Genomic DNA, 22,494 nt, shown 5'->3' on the forward strand with positions numbered 1-22,494 from the left:
CTGTGAGAAGCAGTCCCCTGGGAAGGCAGCTGTCCACAACCCAAATTAAAGCGGTCAGCACTCCCTGAGAAATATCCCATCATCGGTCAAGTGAGCCAGCCCACAGAGCTGTGGGCCCTGGGTCTGGGAGCAGAAATACCATGCACTCTGGCAATAATGATGTACTCACACAACGTCAGGCCCCCACGGGCAGCCGGCTCTCCGTTTCCCTCACTCCCACTCACGCTCCCTCTGTCCCGCTGCACAGGGCACTGCAAGGAGGTGGTCCTGAAGCCCAAGGGAAGCAGAACTGAGACATGCTCTCCTCAGCTTCCAAACCAAGGGGCAAAGAAGGAGGGGGAGGGGCGGGGCGGGGGGGCGACTTTGTTTCTGGAAACAGGAATTCAAATCCTGCTTCTCCTAAACCCTGAGTCACCTCCTCTTCTTCCAATAGATCAGTGTGGTGGGTAAACATTCCCAAATATGGAGATACAGACTGGAGGATGTCAGAAAAATCACCCTTCTCTCCTCTGGCACTTGAATAACATACCCCACTTAAGACAGAATTCCTTACTCGTTGTAAATTATTAACCCCAAAACATGCGGAGTCTCAACTATTCCATGCAGTGTCCTATTCCAGGGGAAATGCTCCTTCATCCAAACAAGGCAAGTTTGAAAGGCCTTAAGTTCACCTCAGGAATGGGTCCCTCTGGAATGCAACTACGTCTATGAAATCAATCTATTAATTTGGGGGAGGGGAGATATTTTAGGGTGATGCACCTGAGGAGGACACCAAGGGTCTAGCCTGCAGTTCCCTGGGTGGTGGATGAGTCGAAAACAACCCTGCCCCTCAGACCCCAGCCCCAGATGGGCTGCCTTGCACTCACATTTCTTCTGGGAACTTAGTTTTGCATGAGTTCTTCACAGGGCAGACACCAGGCATAAAGGCCCAGAGTCACCCCAGACTGTTAAGAGAACACTGGGGGTGGGAGTTGGGGAAACCCAATTTAATTTGTAAAATTAATTCTGACCTCCAGATCCCGAGACGTGGTTGATGACTATGTGGAACAATGAAGCCAGTCATGGATGAATCTGGTCCAGAAGGACTCCAGAAAAAGGACAGAGAGATGAGATGCTGGGGAAATGGAGGTGTGAAGAAGTAGGGTCTACTCAGAGAAGAAAGTCCAACTACCATACCATGGCTTTCTGGTGGTTCTATTTCTTAGTGCCATACTGTTCCACCACCGGTTTGATAGGCTTACTGTAGGTTAGATGAGCTCTTTTTCAGAATCATGGCCCACTTCATGGCTTTTGAACCTGCACCAGGAGGCTGCCTGTTCTCACCTCCCAGGGCTCTTCAAGCTGAAAATACCACTGGTCAGGGAGTGAGGGGACCCAAGCCCTAGAATCAGTCACTCATTAAGATTTTACACAAACCAGTTCTTCTATCTTAGCCTCCATTTTCTCATCTACAGATTTGGTAAGGTATTCCAAAATTGTCCAAGCTGTGTGCTCTAAAAGCAAATCAGAAGTTGGCCTATCCAAACAGCCATCACAGTTATTTTAATTATTTGCTTTATTATTTTCACAAGCACTCCACAAGTGCATAAAAAAATAGCAAACATGTCTTATTTATTGCACATTTAATAAAGGAACACAAATGTAAGTGACTTTTGAAATAGATGAGGAAACAGGATCAGAAAATCAGTGGCATGTACTCCACCACATGGCAAAAAAAAAACAAGCCCACTGCTGTCGAGTCAATTCCGACTCCTAGCGACTCTATAGGGCAGAGCAGAACTGTCCCATAGGGTTTCCAGGGCTGCGATCTTTATGGAAGCAGACTACCACATCTTTCTCCCATGGAGTGGTTGGTGGGTTTGAACTGCTGACCTTTGGCTTGGCAGCCGAATGCTTTAACCACTGTGCCACCAGGGCAGTCAGTGGCAAAGCCAGAGCTAAGAGCAGAGTTCTTGGCACTACAGCTCTCCAAGGGGGTCTCAGAGAGAGACCAGAAGGGAGCAAAGGACGGCCCATACTTGTAACTAGAAGACTAGACCAGCTATCAGACTCTGTGGTCTTTCCAATATCCCATTTAAGCAGAGGAAAGAAGGATGGTCTGGGAGCTTTGAGAGTTAAGGGCCAGGAGGCGAGCCACAGGGGCGGGTATGAAAAACAGAATGAAAGAGTCTAAATCTACGATCTATTTTACAAATAGCATTTGGAGATCAGTTTCCACATCCACAAAGAGGCCCTTCATTCCTTAATATACCTGTGTGTCTCTTCCTCTTAATACTTGAGAACCATTGGCTCTGGGGTCTCCGATTGAGAATAAAGACCAGGGAGCTCAATGCCTACCCTATCATGAATCCTTCATGGTATCCCTGAGGTCCCCAGTGATGCTGAGATCAGTAGCTTCTACAGCGGCAAATTCCATCTTTCCAACAGAAAGTTCTTCCTTATATGGAACCAAAATCTGACTCCCTGGCCTTCAACCTCCTGCTCTCTGTTCTGCCTATTAAGACCATACAAAAAACCTATGTCTGCCTCACTGGTCTGCAATTCTTGTAGGTGAGCAGATACACAGAAACAAAGGCATCCAAGATCTCATCCCCCAGTCACTGTGGGTGCTCTCCTGACCATGTCACATTGCTGACTCCTAAGGCATTTGTTGCCAACTGGAAATCCACCCTTTCTGGTTTTCCCCAACAAGTGTTACTGCTTGAGCAACCCATTCTGCATATGCACGGCTGCTGGCCTCCAGACTTACAGGATGTACCCTATTAAATCCCAGTCACCAAGCGACTAGAGAAGATAGACCCTCAAGGCCAGGTCTTCATCAACCTCAATCCCATTGTCTATCTCATGTTCCCAGATCCACCTGGCAAAGCTCAGGGCTGGAGATTCCATTTCCAAATCCCCATTCCTGCCCTCTGGTCCTGCTGGACCTAAAACTGTCTCCAGGATACAATGCTGTTCCAAGTGACATCAGGAGAGAGAGCTCTGTGAAAAAAGAGGGCCTTGACAACACAGTCTCAGAATAACACAACCACCTGCAGGCAGGGCAGGAAGGTCAATTGGCTAATCACAGGGCTGGGAGCTTGTGATACCGGACCTCATTAGGGACCTCAGTGTCTTTACAAAAAAATAAGGAAAACATTCTTTTCTTCCACAGCTCTAATGGCGCTACTTGGATTTAAGGCTCATGTACTCAAAACTACGAGGTGCCACATTAGCAGTGGTCTTAATCAGGTAGTAAGAACTTCCCCAGAGTCCCTGGGTAGGGAAAATGGTTAACACACTCAGCTGCTAATCAAAAGGTCTGTGGTTTGAGTCTACCCAGAGGTGCCTCAGAACAAAGGCCTGGTGATCTACTTCTGAAAAACCATCCACTGGAAACCCTACGGAGCACAGTTCTACTCTGACACACAGGGGGTCGCCACGAGTGGGAATCTACTCAACAGCAACTGGTAAATGCTTTGCCGGATGGTCTCATTCGATCCCGACAGACGCCCACCCCAGAGGTAACATTATACCCGGTTTAGGGAGACTAAAATGAAGGCTCAGGGAGGTTAAGGATATGCCCAAGGTCACACCAACAGTAAAAAGAAAAAAGAACACTGGTTTAGGAGTTAGGCTACTTGAGAAGCCAGTTCCAATTCAGCTTCAAACTAACTGACTCTCTCTCACCAATGGCTTGGTGTTGTCGTTAAAAGTGTTGTCGTTAGGTGCTGTCAATTTGGACTCGTAGCGACCCCATGTGACAGAGCAGAACTGCCCCACAGAGTTCTCTAGGTTGTAATCTTTACGAGAGCAGATTGCCAGATCTTTCTCCCTCGGGTTCACTGGGTGGGTTCGAACCACCAACCTTTTCAGTTAGCAGCCAAGTGCTTAACCATTGCGCCACCAGGACTCCCTCACCCATGGCTTACCCTCTCTGACCTTCACTTCCTACACCTGAAACTTAGTGATTAAACCAGCCACTCTGCCTAGCTCTCAGAACGGCTGTGAGGATCAAATGAGATGAGGGGAGCGAAAGCCTTCTGGAAAACAGTAAGGCATGATAAAAGTGTAAGGGATTATTGTATGATTACTTGTAAATGACTGTGCATTCCATTACAAATACAAAAAGCGGTGAGGTCATCCTCCAGACAAAGAAACATGAAGGCTCTGGGAATTAGAGAAAAATGATTTGATGTTCCGCAGGGTTATGTCTATATGCTGCGTGCTCTTACAGTTCAGAGCTGGGCAGCAACTGTCAGATTTTCCACCTCCAAGTCACAGACGTCTATAGGACGGCTTAAGACAAAAATCTCCCTTTTTCAGCTAAAAGCAAATGCTGGGCCAAAAGGAGGTAACAGAGATGGATGTTCAGAAGACCCCCTGAGATTCTCAGTTCCGGAAACGTGGTCTGTGATGTTTTCCTTGGAGAAGTTGCTAGAAGTACAGGCTCCAGGCCTTCTGAAATAAGCCCGTGGGGAAATAACATACAGTAAGGAGCCTATTTACCAGAGAGCACTAAGGAAGCTCCCAAGCACAAATTAATCAAGGGCACAGGACATTTCAAGTTGTAAATACCAAAAAGAGAGTAATCCCCAACCCACTAAGCCCCCCCGACTGGGCTCAGGGAGACTCAGCCTCCAGTTCTGGATCCCAGGCAGCGGGCAGCAGGCGGAGGGAGAAGCAGATGAGGTATGTTTACATACCAGAAGTCCTGCTGCAGGTCACCTGGGAGCCGGAGGAAGCCAGGCAGAAAAGCTCTGGGAGGGTAGGCGCTGGTCCTCTGGTCTGGCTAGTCGTCGTAGTCAGGATTCTCTTCAGTTCCTACAAAGAGCCAAGTCATCCCTGTCATTTATGGAGGGGCCGGATTTTCCCCAGAAATGCATTCCCAAGGCTGATGACCACACAGCTTAACGATGTTTTCTGGTTTGCATGTTTTTTATTGACTTCCTCATGCATTAACACTGTGGCAGAGATGTTTGAGCATCAACAATGAGTATGTATGTGCCTAAGTGCCCAGAGATGCTACAGCAAAGGGCTGGGACGTGAAAAAAAAAAAAAAAAAACTTAAAGGAGCTCACAAGCCTAGTACAAGAAAGCAGCTGACTGTAATAAAGGGCAGGATATGCCAAACTCTAGAGCTCAGTGGGATTCCTCACAAGGGGAGGGATGGACTTTTGGGTTGGGGATTAAAAGAGGGTGGGGCACAGGAGAGGGTGCAAAGGGTATTCCAAGCTAAAGGGAAGATGTGAACCCAGGCAATGGGGAGGTTGCATGCTCAGAGAAAAGCAACTTACTGAGCCTAGCTGAGAGGGTGTGTAAGCCACTAGGGAGACGTGGTTGTTGTTAAGTGCTGTCGAGCTGATTTCGACTCATAGCAACCCCATGTGACAGAGCAGAACTGCTCCATAGATTTTTCTAGGTTGTAATCTTTACGAGAGCAGACTGCCAGGTCTTTCTCCTTGGCAATTCCAAGATGGGTGGAATTAAATGGAGGTAACATTGAAAGGGAGCCCTGGTGGCACACAGTGGTTAAGAGCTCAGCTGCTTACCATAAGGTTGGCAGCTGGAATCCACCAGCTGCTCCTTGGAAACCCTATGGGGCAGGACTAGTCTGTCCTATAGTGTCACTATGAGTCGGAATGAACTCAACAACAATAGGTTTGGTTTTGGTTTAGTGTTGAAAGGCAAATTGAAACAAATTGTTGAAGGCTAAGGTAACTGGATTCTATTTTAAAAAGTAGAAGTAGGTTTTTTGTTTGTTTTTGAGAACCTCTAATTACACCATTGATCAGGTTAAAAAAAAAAAAAAGTATCTCTAGCTCCTCACTGCCAGATAACAACAACAACAATTTAATGAGCGTTCACTCTATGCTAGACATTGTACTAAGCAGGTTACACACACACTATCTCATTAATCCCATCAACAACCCTGTGCGCTAGGCAATCTCACTCCCATATTACAGATTAAGAAATGAAAGCTTAAAGAAAAAGTAAAACGCACAAATCCCAAAGACAGTAAATGGAAGAGCTCAGGATTAACTCACAGTGCAAGCTTACCCCCTTGCCATTCTAGACCACACTGTCCAATTTCTAAGCTTCTTCTTTCCCATTGCCCAGACTTTCCCCCACCCATTCCTATGAGTTGTAATCCTTCTCACATAACTAGCAAATCTAATAATCAGACGTAGCCAACATAACTACATCCAGAAAAAGTGACAAAATTCCCAATTTGCTTATCTCCCTGCCAGACCCTTGGGCTCTGGAGCCTTGCCAGTGTCCTCAGCACAGTGTACTCAGTAGACACTCAATAATTCAATGAACTCAGTCTATGTCTTTGAAGGTTGAAGCATGGAGGTAGCACAATACTGGCTGTAGTTTCAACTCTTTTCTGCACAGAAACAGAACCAATCTCAGTGAGGTTACCAAGGTCCAAAAGGGAGGCACTGCCAAGTTGAAGGACATAGGTCAAGGACCCTGTGGTTGGGGTAGCCTGAACTTCCCACAGCCACTAAGAACTACATGACCTGGAGCCTCCAGGCAAATGCTGAGAGGCTCCTGTGGGAGCGAGGCAGAGACAAAGGAGTCAGGATATCTGTGCATTAAGTTGGAAAAAGAAAAAATTGTGTCCCACCAAGATGAGAGCTTGAGTTAAAGGAGCGCCTCTAACAAAGCACCTCAGAGTAAAGAGTAGAGATGGATTGCCCAATAAGCAAGGTAAATACATGCTTAGGGCATCAACAGAACAGGGGTACCAGCTGTCCAAAGCAAAGACCCATATATACCAAGCAGACAAGACACAAGGAAAAGCCAGCACCACAGTGGAAGGGAACCGGCAAGGCACTAAATGAATCTGGTACCAGCTCCTGTGTGTGAGAATGTGCCAGCCGGAAATAAAATTCACGCAGGGTCACGAGGGTGCCTATGCGCAAGGTTGTTTAAGCTATGAGGCCCTACCACTTCAAAACCTTCGTTGACATCTGTCTCCTATAGTGCCCTCCCATGTAATTGAAAGGCCAGTACACTTTTTCTTTCTAATAAACAAGAGGCAGGGGTGGGAAGTCAAGTCTAACTCTTGCTACATTCATCCATATGCAACTGGATCCAACATTAGAGGTTACTAGGCAAGGTCAGATTACATTAATAGATAACAGGTCTCTCATCCATTTTGAGAGAACCATCTTGTACATCCAGGTCTGCTGATCCAGCAACTCCCCCCAGGAGGGCCAGCAGTGCTCTTTGTCATGATACCAAAGTATGCTCTTTCACACATCCTGGTAAACAACCAATGGGAACTCGAGCCTGAGATGATGCACAAAGGCGAGGGAACTCGAATAAGTCAACTACTGCAATGAATTCAACCAAGTTACTTTTTAACTGTGTAGCATATACATACAGTTATATCCTAAGTTTCCTCAGCGATAATATTTATACCTTTAACTTTAAAATACGTTTTGCATAAACACAGACTCAATCTTTCAATCTAGCAAAGATTTAATATAATACTAACACAGGTAATAATTTAATATAGTAACATAGCAAGCTTCCAAAAATTCTGGAAATATTAATATTTATCTAACGTGAAAAGTTTTAACTTAGGTATCAAGTGAGTTTTGTTTTTTATTGTCTGTTGCATGGGACAAGTGTTTGATATTACTCTATATATGCTAGTAAATGAGGTATTAGGCATATTAAAAGGATGCAAAATATACTTCTATCTTGCAACAATGAGTGTTTCTAAATTCGTCTTCCAAGAAAGCAACAAAGAGCATTTATCAGAACATTATATTTATATTTTATCAGAATATTTACATATCTGTGTAAGGAAATTGAACAATTCCTCAAGGAAATAAATTAAATGAATACTCAAAAAAAAAAACTTAGATAATAAAAATTATACAAATGTATTTTATTTTCCATTTCCCTTTAGACTGACTTCTTTTAAGAAATTGACTGATATTGTTATGACGTGAAAAACAAACTTGCTCATCAAGAAGCGGTGCTACGGTTATATCGATTACATACGTATCCCCAAATATGGGAGCCAAACGATTCCACAAAGAGATAAAATGTGCATTTCATAAATTTTGTACATGGTAACAATCATATTTTCCTTTTCATTTCAGACCGACTGGGTGTAACCTCACAATCGTCTCTCACGACCACATAAGAAGGCACCAGCAGCACTATAATCACATGACTAATAACGTATCTGGTCCTGTCCTGCACAAAGAAAACCAAAATGCACCTTCAGATTTGTATTTGTATCGTGCTCTTTGCGACCACTCTCACTCCAGTCAGGTATCAGCAATAGTCCAATGACGCAGCATCAAAGGACGGAACGTGAGTTCTCAAGTTTTTAAGTAGTATTTCAAGATGAAAGACACTCGTGGAGGTCTCTGAAGGGCCCACCAACAAACATCGTACAATAAACGAATGAAATCATTTCCTACTGCCTTGTAAACATAACTTTTTACTATCTCAGAACTAAAGAACAAAATTACATGTTCCAAATCAATTTTTTTACTTACTAATTTTCAAATATAAAATTTTCTATTAACATCCAAATTCGAATGTATTTTTTATTTTATAAATCTTACTTTTTTAATAAATTTTATTTATCCCCAATTACCCAAAATTTTAAAAATGATATAATTTTATATCCATACAAAATGAAACAACAACTAAGCGGAGTGCAAAACCAAAAGTTCGAAGACAACAAAAAGGAAAGGATTTGTGAAATCCTAAAGACAATTCCAATTAATTTCCTTTTAAAACATAATGAATCAGAAGAGACTTCCGTTAAACGCTCAAGTTTAATGGGCGTAATCATTGTACAAGTACCGCTACTGCTGAAATTACTAATAGCAATATGAATAGAATTTGTTCCAAATTCTGCACTCATTCCTTTCTGTAGTAAAAAAAAAAATTAATAATGGTGTAGAAAGTGAAACTATTTTAGAATCTGAAATTGTCGCAACTGCAGATCCCATAAGTAACAGAAATGCAGATGCTGCACCGTGGAATAATTTTTCTTCTAATGATGTAAATTATTGGATCAAAAGAGGGCCAAGTGATTGTCAACATCACAATGGACCATTTGAAAATTTGTGTTGAAAATTTCCAGACAGTAAACAAACATGATTCTGTAGCCAGAATATATTTCTAGGGGACAACACTAATGGTGAAAATTAAAAGAGGGAATGGTTACTGTATTCTCCATCAGGTGACTCTGTATATTGTTTTGTTTGTAAACTATTCAGTCTTAAATCATTTAATTCTTGATTTGGATGGTTTTAGTGATTGGTGCAACTTGAATACGATTGATAAACATGAAAACAGTTCAATTCGAAGAGATTATATATTGGCATATTCAAACCGGAAGACATGGTTTTGGATTAACTCATTAACTGGAAACACAAATCAATGAAGAACATCAGTATTGGAAAGCTTTTTGCAAAGCATGGTTGCTGTCACTGTAACAATCAAGGAAAGTAGACTATCTTTTCGAGGAAGAAACGAAGCATTTGAGTCCCCCCAAAATGGAAATTTTTGGTGTTTAACTTGTTGCTCAGTTTGATCCATTTTTTGCAAGTTACATCTCAAAATATGGTAACACAGGAAAGGGAAACCCATCATATATGTATAAGACAATATGTGAAGAATAATAAACTTAATAAGTGATAAATTTCGATCAACTATCTTCAGTGAAATAAGTATAGCTTGATATTTCAGTTTGTCTATAGATTCCACTCGAGCTTTCTCATACAGATCAGCTAAGGATTGTTTTAAGATGCTTATCTCCAACAGACAGAAAACCTGTCAAGTGATTTATCACATTTACTAGCTTAAAAAGTCATACCAGTAAAGAAATTACAAATCAAGTACTTCATTATTTATATGAAGTTTGCAAAATTGATTTTTCTACATACACTGGCAGGTCCTATGACAATGCTGCCAATATGTCAGGGCGTTATAAAGGCATGCAACAGAAATTTTGAGAATATAAGGAATATTGTCGTGTTGCATGTTCACTTAAACGTCTAGAATGTAGTACTTTGTCTGGACGCTGTTGACTTTTTTCCTACTATTCAATTACTGTACACATTTTTTGCTGATGTATACTCACCGATGGGCAATTCTTAAAACACATTAACGCAATGATCGAGTATTAAAATGTCTTTCTAATACACATTGGGAAGCGCACGCTGTAGCAACAAGTGCAGCCCTAGAATGGTACACTCAGATTCTAGATGCCTTAAAAAATTTTGCTGAAGACCAGACACAAAAAGGAGATACCAAAAGAGAAGCTGAAATACTGCCAACGAAATGGAAACACTAGAGTGTGTATTTATGTTCAGTATGTGGAAAAATATATTGCAGCATTTTCATTGGACAAGTCAAAAGCTCTCCAAGATTCAGAAGAAAATTTAAAGACATGCACAGGTCTCTACCCGTCATTAACGGGATATTTACATAAATTAAGAGAAGATTTTGAAAAATTTGAAAACACAACAAAACAAATACTGCCAAATAACTGATTATCAAAGAGTTCACCACCACAGAAGCATTAGAAAGAAACGAGTAAATGAAAGATATGCTCCAGGAATATTGAGTGCCAGAGACCAATTTCACATAACCACATAGTACACCATCATTTACACACTTGAATCTTGCATGAAAAGAAGGGTGACAGTGTACGAAGTTCTTTCAAATAGATTTTCCGTCTAAAATAATGTGATGATGATAAAATAATTTGATGAAGAAGGCATGAAGGCATCCAAGAAATTAGTGGTGGCTTATCCCAATGACTTAAACACAAACCTTTACAGAGAAGTGCAACAATTCCATTCTTATATGAGAACTAAGTTTACAGATTCAGGAAAGACAAATTTTACTCCTGTAGGCATGTATGATTCCATAAAAAAATAGAAGAAAAATACAATGCATGTTTCCCAGTGTTGAAAATGCTTTACGCATATTCCTAACTTCAATGATCATAAATTGCACAACAGAACGCTCATTTTCATCTCTAAAGGAACTCAAAAACCTTCAGCATACAACAATGATTCAAGAAAGACTCAATTCATTATCCTTGTTACGTATGGAAGTAGCTGTTGTTCAGCAGCTCAACTGTGACAAAATCATTGAAGAATTTATAAGTGCATAGAAAGCAATGTTTTTAATTATGTAAGGCATGAGCATCTACCTAAAAATAAAATACACTAATTTGTTGTAATATTTGTTTTCTGATCATTAAATTTTCTTTCATGACATCTTTTCATTTGTTCATTTATAATTATAGCATTTATTACAAAACAAGCATCAAAGCTGAAACATGAGTCATTTAAAGCAAAATTGGTGAAGGTCAGTTTTTCATTGTGGGAGATCAATAGATTTTTACAATGATCGTTGAAATAACTAAGTTCACTGACTCATGTTCTTTGTTGTAGAATATGTGGAATATTCTTTTTCTTAGAACATGCGGTGTATAGTAAAAATCTCAGTACCCCGCAACCACTAAAAATTTTATAATCCTGTTCATCGCATTCTGCTAAAATGGCATACACCACTTTTGCGTTCAATTGATATTACAATCGCATTTAAAAAGAAGTCGCTCTGAGTCGGAATCGACTCGACGGCACTGGGGTTACCATGGATACCTAAAGACCCCCCCCCACACACACACATATACATATAACTCACTTATCCCACTCAAAGAAACACTGGTGGCGTAGTGGTTAAGTTCTGAGGCTGCTAACCAAGAAGTCAGCAGTTCAAATCCGCCAGGCGCTCCTTGGAAACTCTATCGGGCAGTTCTACTCTGTCCTATAGGGTCGCTATGAGTCGGAATAGACTCGACGGCAGTGGGTTTGGTTTTGGTTTTTGGATCCCACTCAAATGCATGAGTAAGCAGATGAGGGGACACCACAGATTATCAATGCTTAGGGAACTTCGCATGCTGTAACCCAGCCCTGGTGAAGGGAGATCTAGGCTGGGGGTGCCGGGCCCTGGGACACCTCACAATGTGACTTGTGTAAAGCCACTGTGACTCTTGGCCTAAGTAAAAGGGTTTGGAATATCACAGCAGTTTTCAAGCCTTTTTTTCCCCCTCGCAGCAGAACTTTTTCTTTAAACAAAACACAGATGCTTAGCTAACAGACACAACCGGAGCTGCTTGCCTGGACTCTAGAACTTCCCTTCCCTCCTCCACTTCTCACCCCTTTTTCACCATTTTTCATCTCTCTTGGCACCCGACCCCACCAAACCACCCCAACCCCAAGGCCATTCTTGGAGTGTCCCGGGCTCAAAGGAGCACAGCAGGAAAACCACCAGCCTGCCAGCTCTCCATAGTACCTTAGAGCTCTGATTCTAGTAGTTTCCAAGGTCTGAGCTCCTCCTTAAAAAGCAGCTCTGCATTCTTACCAAGGAAGAAAGAGGTCTCAAATTAGAAAACTCAGATTATAATCTATTTAGGACCTGTGTGCTCCCCAGCAAGTTATTTAATCTGTCTAAGCCTTATTTTCCTCATCTGTAAAATGGGGAATAATATCATTATCTTATCTACATAATGAGGCTCTTATGAGGAGTAACTACTTTAATATGTATAAACTGCTTAGCAAAAAGGCTACAATAAATGTGTTTTATGATCACCCCATCCACGAATTTATCTAAGTCCTCAAGTGGAAAAGCAGGCAGCACTGTACCCAAGGCAAAGAAGATGCTGATTAAGTGACAGAGGCAATTTCTTTCCTTCCTTGTTCTCATTGAGGATATCTTCAACCTGAACAAACAATATGAAAGCAATAAAAAGAGTTACTGGGAAAAACAGATTTTGTGTCCCAAATCCCCTGCAGCTCTTCTTCGAAAATCTCATGGCTTGTCCCTAGAACCTTTGAAACTCATGGCCTTTGTAGACTTCCCAGGATGTCAACCAAGAAGAAAGGTGAGCTGTGAATGCCCAGGTGAGAAAACCCCACTGATCCAGGTTCCGGGGCACAGGAGGAAGTGTTAAACTTGGCATCCCAGCTCCCAGCTTTGCCACTAGCCAGCTGTGTAGCCTAAGAAATCCCATCTGCTCTCTGGGCCTCTGTAAAATGGGGATGAGAACTATCATGCCTTCTACCTCAACAAAACGCTGTGCGCAACAAATGATTAACAGACGTGAACACTTTTGAAATAGCTTTACAGCTCCGTAACGGTATAAAATATTATCACTTATCATAATGTTATGAATTGAATTGTGTCCCCCAAAAACACGTTATGTCAACTTGGCTAGACCATGATTCCCAGTATTATATGGTTGTCCACCATTCTGTCATCTGATGTGATTTTCCTATGTGTCATAAATCCTACCTCTATGATGTTAATGAGGTAGGATTAGAGGCAGTTATTTTAATAAAGCAGGACTCAATCTGTAAGATTAGATTGTGTCTTAAGTCAGTCTCTTGAGATATAAAAGAGAGGAGAAAGACGGGGGACCTCATACCACCAAAAAACAAGAACCAGGAGAATAGTGTGTCCGTTGGACCCAGGGTCCCTGAACTGAGAAGCTCTCCAGCCAGGGGAAGATTTATGAAGAGGACCTTCCCACAGAGCCAACAGAGAGAGAAGACCTTCCCCTGGAGCTGGTATCCTGAGTTTGGACTTCTAGCCTCCCAGACTGTGAGGGAATAAATTTCTCTATGTTAAAGCCATCCACTTATGGTATTTCTGTTATAGCAACACCAGATAACTGAAACATATAACCTCCAATAAGAAGCTGAACCACCACAAAAAATAATTAAACACATACCCAAAGCTTGGGAATCACCCAGCCTTGGAGACCCTTGACAACTACAAGGCTCCCTGTCTCTGGCCTGGGTTACTGCTAGAGTTTCCCTACACATCCTGAAGGTGTTGCCAGGTGAAGACCCATTTCAAAGTGGCTTCTCTCATCAGTGCTCTTAACTTCACAAAGATAATGCCTAACTGTCCCTAGGGCCTCCAGGATGGGCTGCAACCCATCCTTCTAGTTCCTTCTCCCGTTATACTTCTACATGAATCCCTGGCTCCAGACAAGAGTGTGCCCCCAATTTCATATAACTCTAAGACTTGGCTCATGCTTTTCCCCTAGTGCTGTGCCTCTAAGTCTGAATGCAACATCCCTTTACAGGGACAATGGGGAAGTGAGCCCATTGGGAGTGTTCTGTGTTTGGGGTGTTGTCAATAGTGTCTTCACTGCCGCACCCTTTCTCTCGAGATGGCCCCACCAAGTTCCAGTCTAGAAACATCCAGATGATTTCAAAAAGAAGAAATACATTTGCACTTCTTTGTACTGGCAAAGCTTTTTACATGTCCCAACTTTCTAAATGCTTCATATCAGATGTGACTATGATACCTATTTTACAAATGGGGAACCTAGGAGCCTGTAATTAGTCACATGGCAGGTCAGTAGCTAAGCCAGCAGCCAAGGCCTTTGGCTCCAGATACAGAACACGTCACACTCTCTCCCGCAATAGCAAAGTAAAATTTAAGCCCTGCTGCAAAAGGTGGAGTAGCGGTTAAGAGTTCAGCTGCTAACCAAAAGGACAGCAGTTCGAATCCACCAGGTGCTCCCTGGAAACCCTATGGGGCAGTTCTACTCTGTCCTATAGGGACATTAGGAGTCAGAATCAACTTGACAGCAAGGGGCGTTTTTTGTTGTTGTTTTGTTTTGTTTTTAACAAAAGGTGCCAGTCTGGTCCTACATCCTGTTTGCTGCATGCCCCTGGCCAAACCACCTTCATTCCTTGAACCACAGCTCATCCCACAACTCAAAGCATCCCTTTCTGTCCCCCTGGAAGAATCCTGAAATGAACTCTGATCATGGAACTGACAAGGCCACATCTTACACACGTTTGGTCAGTTTCACCTGCAAACTTCCCCTCCCAATCTCCAAAGCCCATCCAGAAAGAAGAAAGAGGGACTGACCCGAATGTCAAAAAGCTACGTGACTCCACGGGACAGCACGGGGAACGTGCATGGCAGACACCACCACGCAGACAAGCAAGCCGCTTCCCAAGAACATCTGCAGTTGTGGTCACAGTGCATGAACCTTGTCAGCAAATTGCTGGTTTGACTGACAATTTTTAATAAGCGCAAGATTGAAAAGCATGAACGCGGGCTGCAGAGTATGCTCCCTACATGCTTCATGGCCGGTAGGCTTCACGGGGGAAGTTGATGGAAGAATCTCTCTTTCCTGGAAGATTCTTAGGACATTAGCTTCTCTCTTTGGTGCAGGCAGTTACTACTACTGTCTGACCAAACACTCTCCTTTGGATGTAGAGATAGTATCTGCATGACAGGCCACCATATCCACTCTGTATCTTTTTCAAAAGTTCAAATGCTGACTGCCTAGGGCTCTCCCACAGTCCCAGGATCCTAGATCTGGCAAAACCCAGGTACCCACTAGTCCAACTCTTGCAAACAACCTGTCTGGAGCATTCATTCATTCGAAAACCATACTGTTGCCTACTTGGTACACCACAGTAACATGAGCCTAGATTTCTGCTCCCAATGAGCCTGCTCCAGTATCTTAAAAGGCTTCCCAATAGAATAAAGTCCAAAGCTTTAATGTAATATCTCAAGTCTTGCCATCATCTGGACCCAACCTTCTTCCCCTGCCATAAACTCCCTCCTGTCACCACTCAGCAGACATTCTTTGCTTTGTTCAGACTGAACTCCTGGATCACTGTGACCCCTTCACTTGACCTGCTACCCCTCCACATCCCACCAGACACAGATATCTACATATCCTTCAAGGCCTACTGGTACTTCTCAAGAGGAACAAGACTGCCCTTTGAGGAAGGTGAGTTACTTATGTGCAATGTACCTCATGCATTACAGGACATTTAGCATCCCTGGCCCCTGCCTACTAAATGCTGATGGCAGCATGGCCTCAAGTCGTTGAGACAATGAAAAATGCCCCACCACGATTTCGAATATCCCTTAAAGAGATGGTACTGCCCCTACCTGAGCATCACTGGACAACTGCCAGTCTTCAGGAAGCCTTCTATGATTCTCAGCCCAGTTGAGAGTAATCTCTCTTCTTTGAACTTGGTCAGCCACTATCAAGTGCGCTGATCTCAGTCTTCTTTGTACTATGAACTTGACTTACTCCTCTTTCCAGACATGGGCTCCTGATGGGAGGATCCATGACTTACTTCTGTGCACACTGCCAAATCTGGCACAGGATTAGCCACAGACTAAGTACTTAATAAATGTTTGTGAACAAATAACAGATAAGGTAACTGTCCTAGGTCATGACTCCCAGGAGCAGATTAAATGGAATTGGAAAATTACAAATCAACCACTGTTGTTAAATCTAAGGAGAACCCAACTCAGAAACTGAAGTTAGGTAAATGGCCTGCTTTTGGGGAATGGTAAATAGGCGATCCCTTGGCATTTCAAAATGAATATGTTGGTGGCAGATACATTCTCTGGATTGGCTCAGAGTCCACTTCCATCCTCTCGAGTGCCTTCCTGTACTGCCAAAGCAGGACAGCTAAAAACTTCATCTCCTACACTCCCTTGAAGCCAATAAATTAAGATCCACCAATGAGATGTACTAGTGTACAATTTGGAAGGTAGCAGTGAAGTGAAGCTAAACCTTCCTGCTGCTATTGCTACTAGCAAGCAAATCTGTGAAACCACCAGAGTCAAAAAGCTGTTCAACATTTTGATCAAAGATTCTGCAGAAGAATCCTGATCGAAAGGGGGAAAGTGCAAAACAGAACTTCAAATTCTCATGGACTCCAGAACTTCTGGATAAGCCTCTGAAACTATTGCCCTGAGGTAATCTTTAAAGCTTAAACCAAAAATATCCTCTGAAGTCTTCTTAAAACCAAACAACCATCTAGATTAACTAGTAAAAATAATAATGCCTTCAGCATTATGCTCTTTTAAAAACTATCTACATGGGATGGAAGTGAAAACAGTAACTTGAAAGATTAGATAAGAACCTTAGATGGCAGGGTTATGTTAAGGAGAAGGAAAACTCAGAAAAGGAGGGTGAGAATGGCTGCACAACTCAAAGAATGTAATCAGTATCACTGATTGTACACATAGAAATGTGTACACATAGAAACGCTTTGAACTGACGTATGTTTTGCTGCATATATTCTCAACAAAAAAAAAATTAAAAAAAGAAAACAACTGTTCAATTTAGCAATCCAGTGTCTAGTGATCAGCTTTGAGGATGCGGAGGAAAGTTTCAGGGGCCTCAGCAGTGGCTTCCTAATCCTGTCTTCCTTATCCCTAGATTGCAGCTATGGAATAAATTCTTAAACTCATCAGCTCCAGATGTCACCTCCTGGCTCCCATTGCTGCAGCCTTTCCAACAACGTTGTTAGCATTTATTTCTCTGAATTAATGTCTTTCTACTTAAATGATGTGAAATTTTTCCCTGTACTTAAACTTGATAGATGCAGGAGAGGAAAAAAAACAAACACAGATTAATTAACTGATCATTCAATCTTCTGTTTCTTGGTCTGCTCAAGTCTACGCTTGTTTCTCCTCTCTTGCCTCTGTGAATGGAAGAAAAATATCTCCCTTTACTGTAATGAGCCAAACAGGCCTAGAACTCCAAAGCCACATAAGTAGCAGGTAGAATGCGCTAATCAGGGTTACACAAACTGGTTTATGGTCACGGCAAACACGAATTAGTATAAAATGAGGCAAGATCAGAGCCTAATCACTCTTTCCTGAGAATTCCTGGCTTGGCTTCTTTGCTTTGCAGATATGTCACTGAATATTCCAGCACCTCACAGGCAGGTCCGCTGTACACCTGCCCCACCACCACCTGGTTCTATGCACCACAGGGTAGGCTTCCAGAAAGGTCTGTCCCTGCCCTTCCTCCTCTCTTTAGTAAACAGAAGCCTGTGGCAGACTGAAGGTCTCTGGGTGGCCCAAGCCATTTGCACTTGGCTACTAACATAAAGGTTGACAGTATGAACCCACCCAACGACACCACAGAAGAAAGGCCTGACAATCTGCTTCAATAAAGTTTACAGCCAAGAAAATCCTATAGTGTAGTTCTACCCTGTAATACATGGGGTTTCCATGAATGGAGGGGCCAACTCTATGGCAATGGGTTAGGTAAGGTTGGATTGGGTTGAGTTGGGTTGGGTAGGGTTGGATGGGGTTCGGTTGGGTTCGGTTGAGTTGGGTTTGATGGCAGATTGTATTTCGCAAAAACAGCACCAGCAACATTCTCAGTCCCACATGCTCTTCCAGAACCTTGCCACTCCATCAAGAAATGGACTCTATATCCCTCCCCTTGACCCTGGTGGCCTGTAACTACCCTGACCAATCGAGCATATTGGAGTGAGGCTAGTATAAAAAAGACGCAACTTCCATTTGCATGGGCTCACACTCACACACACACTCTCTCTCTCTGTCCTTCTCTCTTTTTCTCTCTCTTGCTTCATCTCTGTCTCCTTCTCACTCTGTGTATCTCTCTCTCGCTGTCTCCTTCTCTCTTGCTTCATCTCTGTCTCTCTCTCACTGTCTATCTCTCTCATATGCACGCTTCATCTCTTTCTCTCTTTCACTTTGTATCTCTCTTGCTTCATTTCTGTCTCTCTCTCGCCCTGTCTCTATATCTCTTCTCTGCCTGTCTCTCTCTCAGCTTGCCCGTAGAAACCAGCTATGAAGTGGTAAGGAAGTCCAGGCCACATGGAGATACCACATGTAACATTCTGACCAACAGCCTGGTCAGATCTGCGAGTGAACTGACACGTGAGTGAATGAACCTCCAACCTTGAAGTCTTCCAGCTGAGGCTCCAGACACTGTGGAGCAAAGAGAAGACATTCCTACTATTTCCTGTCCACCTCCTGACCTGGAGAATCCGTGCACACAATAAATGACTGCCATATGCCACTAAGATTTGGGGTAATTTGTTACACAGCAGTAAACAGCTGGAACAGAGTCCATCCTTCATCTGGTACCTGCTCTAACCACACAGCCTTGCCAACATGACACATCTTCCTTGACAGACGACCCATGGTCTCCACAGACACTGGTTCCTCCTGGTTGGCAGTGGTGGGCAGAAATTGGGGGTTGTTCTGCCACAGCAAGTCACTCTGTGAGGCAGCACTTTTAACAGAGTAACCAAGAACCCTGGGCTCAACAGATCTGGTCTGTTCTATGCTCACCAGAGTAAATCTGAAGAGGTAGTTACCTCTCTATGCCTCCTTTTCTTCCTCTGTAAGATGGGCATGAGAATAATACCTGGCCTGAGGGAGATGGACCTTCTCTTGTGTACAGTTCAGAGCATGAACGAGGGGTCTGTTGGGACAGCCAGTGAAATGGGTGTTCACCTGGCAGCACCTTCAAGATGTGCGGGGAGCTCGTGGCAATAACACCTGACAAAACAAGTGAGAATAAGAGAAGAGGACATACACAGAGTACTCCACCCAGAGTTTGAACATCACAGATATCAAACATCTACAGGACTTTTCAGCTGACCGAGAACTTTCATCTGCCACTGCAATTTAAAGTCTCTATTATGGCATAAAGGACCTCTGGTGGTACAATGGTTAAGTGCTAGGCTGCTAACTGAAAGGTTTGTGGTTCAAACCCACCCAGTGGCTTCATGGGAGAAAGACCTGGCAGTCTGCCCCCATAAAGATTCAAAGAAAAACAAGCCAAACCTGTTGCTGTCAAGTCGATTCTGACTCAAGAGACCCTATAGGACAAAGTAGAACTGCCCCACAGGGTTTTCAAGGAGTGGCTGGTAGATGTGAACTGCCGACCTTTTGGTTAGCAGCCTAACGCTTAACCACTGTGCTACTAGGGCCCAAGGTAAAGAGTACAGCCTAGAAAAGCTCATGGGGCAGTTCAACTCTGTGTATAGGGTCACTGTGAGTCAAAATCAACTCAATGGCACCTAACAACACCATCACCACTATGGCATAAATCTTTAAACATATTGCTCTGCACCTAGCATCTAGCACAGAGCTTCATACATAGCAGGTAGTTAAAAAATACTACAGCCATATACCAAGCAAAAAGCCTACATCATTTTGAAACAGTAACGTACAGCAGAGAAGATTACAAATCCTGCAGCCTCTGGCCTGGGTTCAAGTCCCAGCTCGACCACGACTAGCTGGGTGGCCTCAGGTAAGTGACCTAACCTCCTTGTACCTGTCTCCTTGTTTGTAAAACAGGATTAATGACAGTCCCTTCTTCAGAGGTTTGTTTTGAGGATTAAATGAATGAATATAAACAAAGCATCTGGTACAGTGACTGGCACACAGCGGCTGGTCACTAGGTGTCACCTACCATGTAAACCTAAGAGAACCACAGGAGACATGTATGTGTAAGTTCCACTTTACAAATGAGGAAACGGAGACCCACAGAGATTCTATAAGTTGCCCAAGGTCAAACAGCTAGTGAGCAGGGGTGGAGGAGGGATCCAAATCCAGCTCTGTTGTCTTCCACCCAAATCCAAAGCTCTTTGCACCTCTCAGCATCCTGCTTCCCAATATGAACACCTAATAGAAAAACGTATTAAACTTGTGGGGAAAAAACAGCCCAGACATAACGCGGTTGTACCCTGAGAGTTCTCTGGGCATCACAGATGATAAGGCCAATGTCATAAGCCCTGCCCTTCAGCACAGTCAGCTCCTGTGGGTAAAATTAGTTCAGCTCTGCTCCAGTGCTGCCTGGAGCCCCGAGGCAAAGCTCACCCTGGGCAAAGTATGACCTCGCCTGACCCTCATTCTCAGGAAGGGTCCCTCATGCACCTCATTAGGGCCTGCGATGACTCATTTTGTTCTTTCCTGTCTCTGGCTGCTGAGGTCACCTCTCTGCTATCCAGAAAAGCAACTCCAAGGAGGAAAAGATGAAAACGAAAGCAACCACGCTGCACTCCTCTCCTCCAGGGCAGCTCCCAACCAAGGACTGGGTGCCCATCTGCCATGCCAGCTTTGTCCTAAGTAATGAGGTTTCGCTGAGTTACCTAACCCAGCTCAGGGGCAAACGACAGACAACGGACACTAGCCCAGGTGGACCCCTAAGATTATCCTCCTTCCTTTACTCTGGTGATGATGGTATTGAACCAGGGGATGGACCTATTCCATATCCTTGTGTTATGGATTGAATTGTGTCCCCCAAAAAATGTGTCAACTTGGCTAGGCCATGATTTCCCAGATTGTATGGTTATCCGCCATTTTGTGATCAGATGTGATTATCCCCCGTATTGTAAATCCTAACGTCCATGATGTTAATGAGGCAGGATTTAAGGCAGTTATGTTAATGAGACAGGATTCAATCTACAAGATGAGGTTGTATCTTGACTCAATCTCTTTTGAGATATAACAAAGAATTGAGCAGACCAATACCACCAAGCCAAGAAGAGCCGGGCACAGAGCATGTCCTTAGGACCCGGGGTCCCTGCACTGAGAAGCTTCTAGACCAGGGGAAGATTAATGACAAGGACATTCCCCCAGAGCCAATAGAGAAAGCCTTCGCCTGGAGCTGACGCCCTGAATTTGGACTTCTAGCCTCCTAGACTGTGAGAAAATTAATTTCTGTTTGTTAAAGCCATCCATCTGTCATATTTCTGTTATAGCAGCACTAGATAACTAAGACACCTTGTTAAATCCTCATGTCTTTCAGAACATAGCACACCAGTGATGATCACCAAGGTCCCCTTTGTACCCTCCCACCACAATATAGCCAGACTTGAAGGCCCAGTTCAAACACCACCTCTTCTGAGAGCTTCCCTGATCACATCTGACCCAGCTAGAATTTCCATCATAACTCCCATGATGCTCTATCCCTATGCTTTATAGGTAGCATTTGTTTGTTCAACAAATCTCTCATGTGTACCTACTTTGGACTTGAGGATACCAAGATGAAAGGAATAACCCTTGCCCTCAAGAAAAGGAAACCCTGGTGGTGTAGTGGTTAAGAGCTATGGCTGCTAACTACAAGGTTGGCAGTTCGAATCCATCAGGCGCTCCTTGGAAACCGTATGGGGCAGTTCTACTCTGTCCTATGGGGTCGCTATGAGTCGGAATCGACTCGACAGCAGCAGGTTTGGTTTTGGTTTTCTCAAGGAAAAGCAAAAAAAAAAAAATAGCTTGAAATGGAGGAAGTGGCAATGACAGAGTTCAGAGATACAGTCCAAGAAGTAGTATCAGAACTAAGTCTTAAAAGGCACAAAGGAGCTATTCTGGTAAGAGGGGGTGGGAAGATGTTCCAGACAAGAGGTCAGTGTGTGTTAAGTAATGGAGGCTAAAAAGATCTCCTTGAGGGGAGGCCAGAGGGGTAAAAGCAGAACAAAGGAAGCGCAGGAAACGAGAGTGATCAATGGTGAGCATGCCACAGAGGGGCCAAATAAGATCAACGCCAAAAAGAAATGAATTTGGCACGCCAGACCTACAGCAAGAGGGGCTTCCATCACGCTGAAATAGGTTAAGAGGTCAAAGAAGGTAAGGAAGTTGAGACAAATGCAGAGACAGGAAGAAAGATGGCATGTTGTCAGA

General features: G+C 43.4%; 1 protein-coding gene across 23 annotated transcripts in view; it reads right to left on the minus strand.

Annotated features, from left to right (window-relative positions):
* Positions 1–22,494, minus strand: part of LPP (LIM domain containing preferred translocation partner in lipoma) — a 761,291-nt gene that overhangs the window by 695,897 nt on the left and 42,900 nt on the right. For 16 of the 23 annotated variants that reach the window (XM_023551613.2, XM_023551608.2, XM_023551599.2 and 13 more), the window contains exon 2: positions 4,686–4,803. The exons of 4 other annotated variants lie outside the window; for them this stretch is intronic. The gene's annotated coding sequence lies outside the window, so the exon portion shown is untranslated. Of the gene's footprint in view, positions 1–169; positions 312–4,685; positions 4,804–19,231; positions 19,501–22,494 lie in introns of those variants that run through there. 3 more of the 23 variants (XM_023551614.2, XM_023551600.2, XM_023551603.2) reach the window with 2 other exon arrangements.

Source organism: Loxodonta africana, chromosome 1 (assembly GCF_030014295.1).
Source record: "Loxodonta africana isolate mLoxAfr1 chromosome 1, mLoxAfr1.hap2, whole genome shotgun sequence".
Classification (NCBI taxonomy): Eukaryota; Metazoa; Chordata; class Mammalia; order Proboscidea; family Elephantidae; genus Loxodonta; species Loxodonta africana.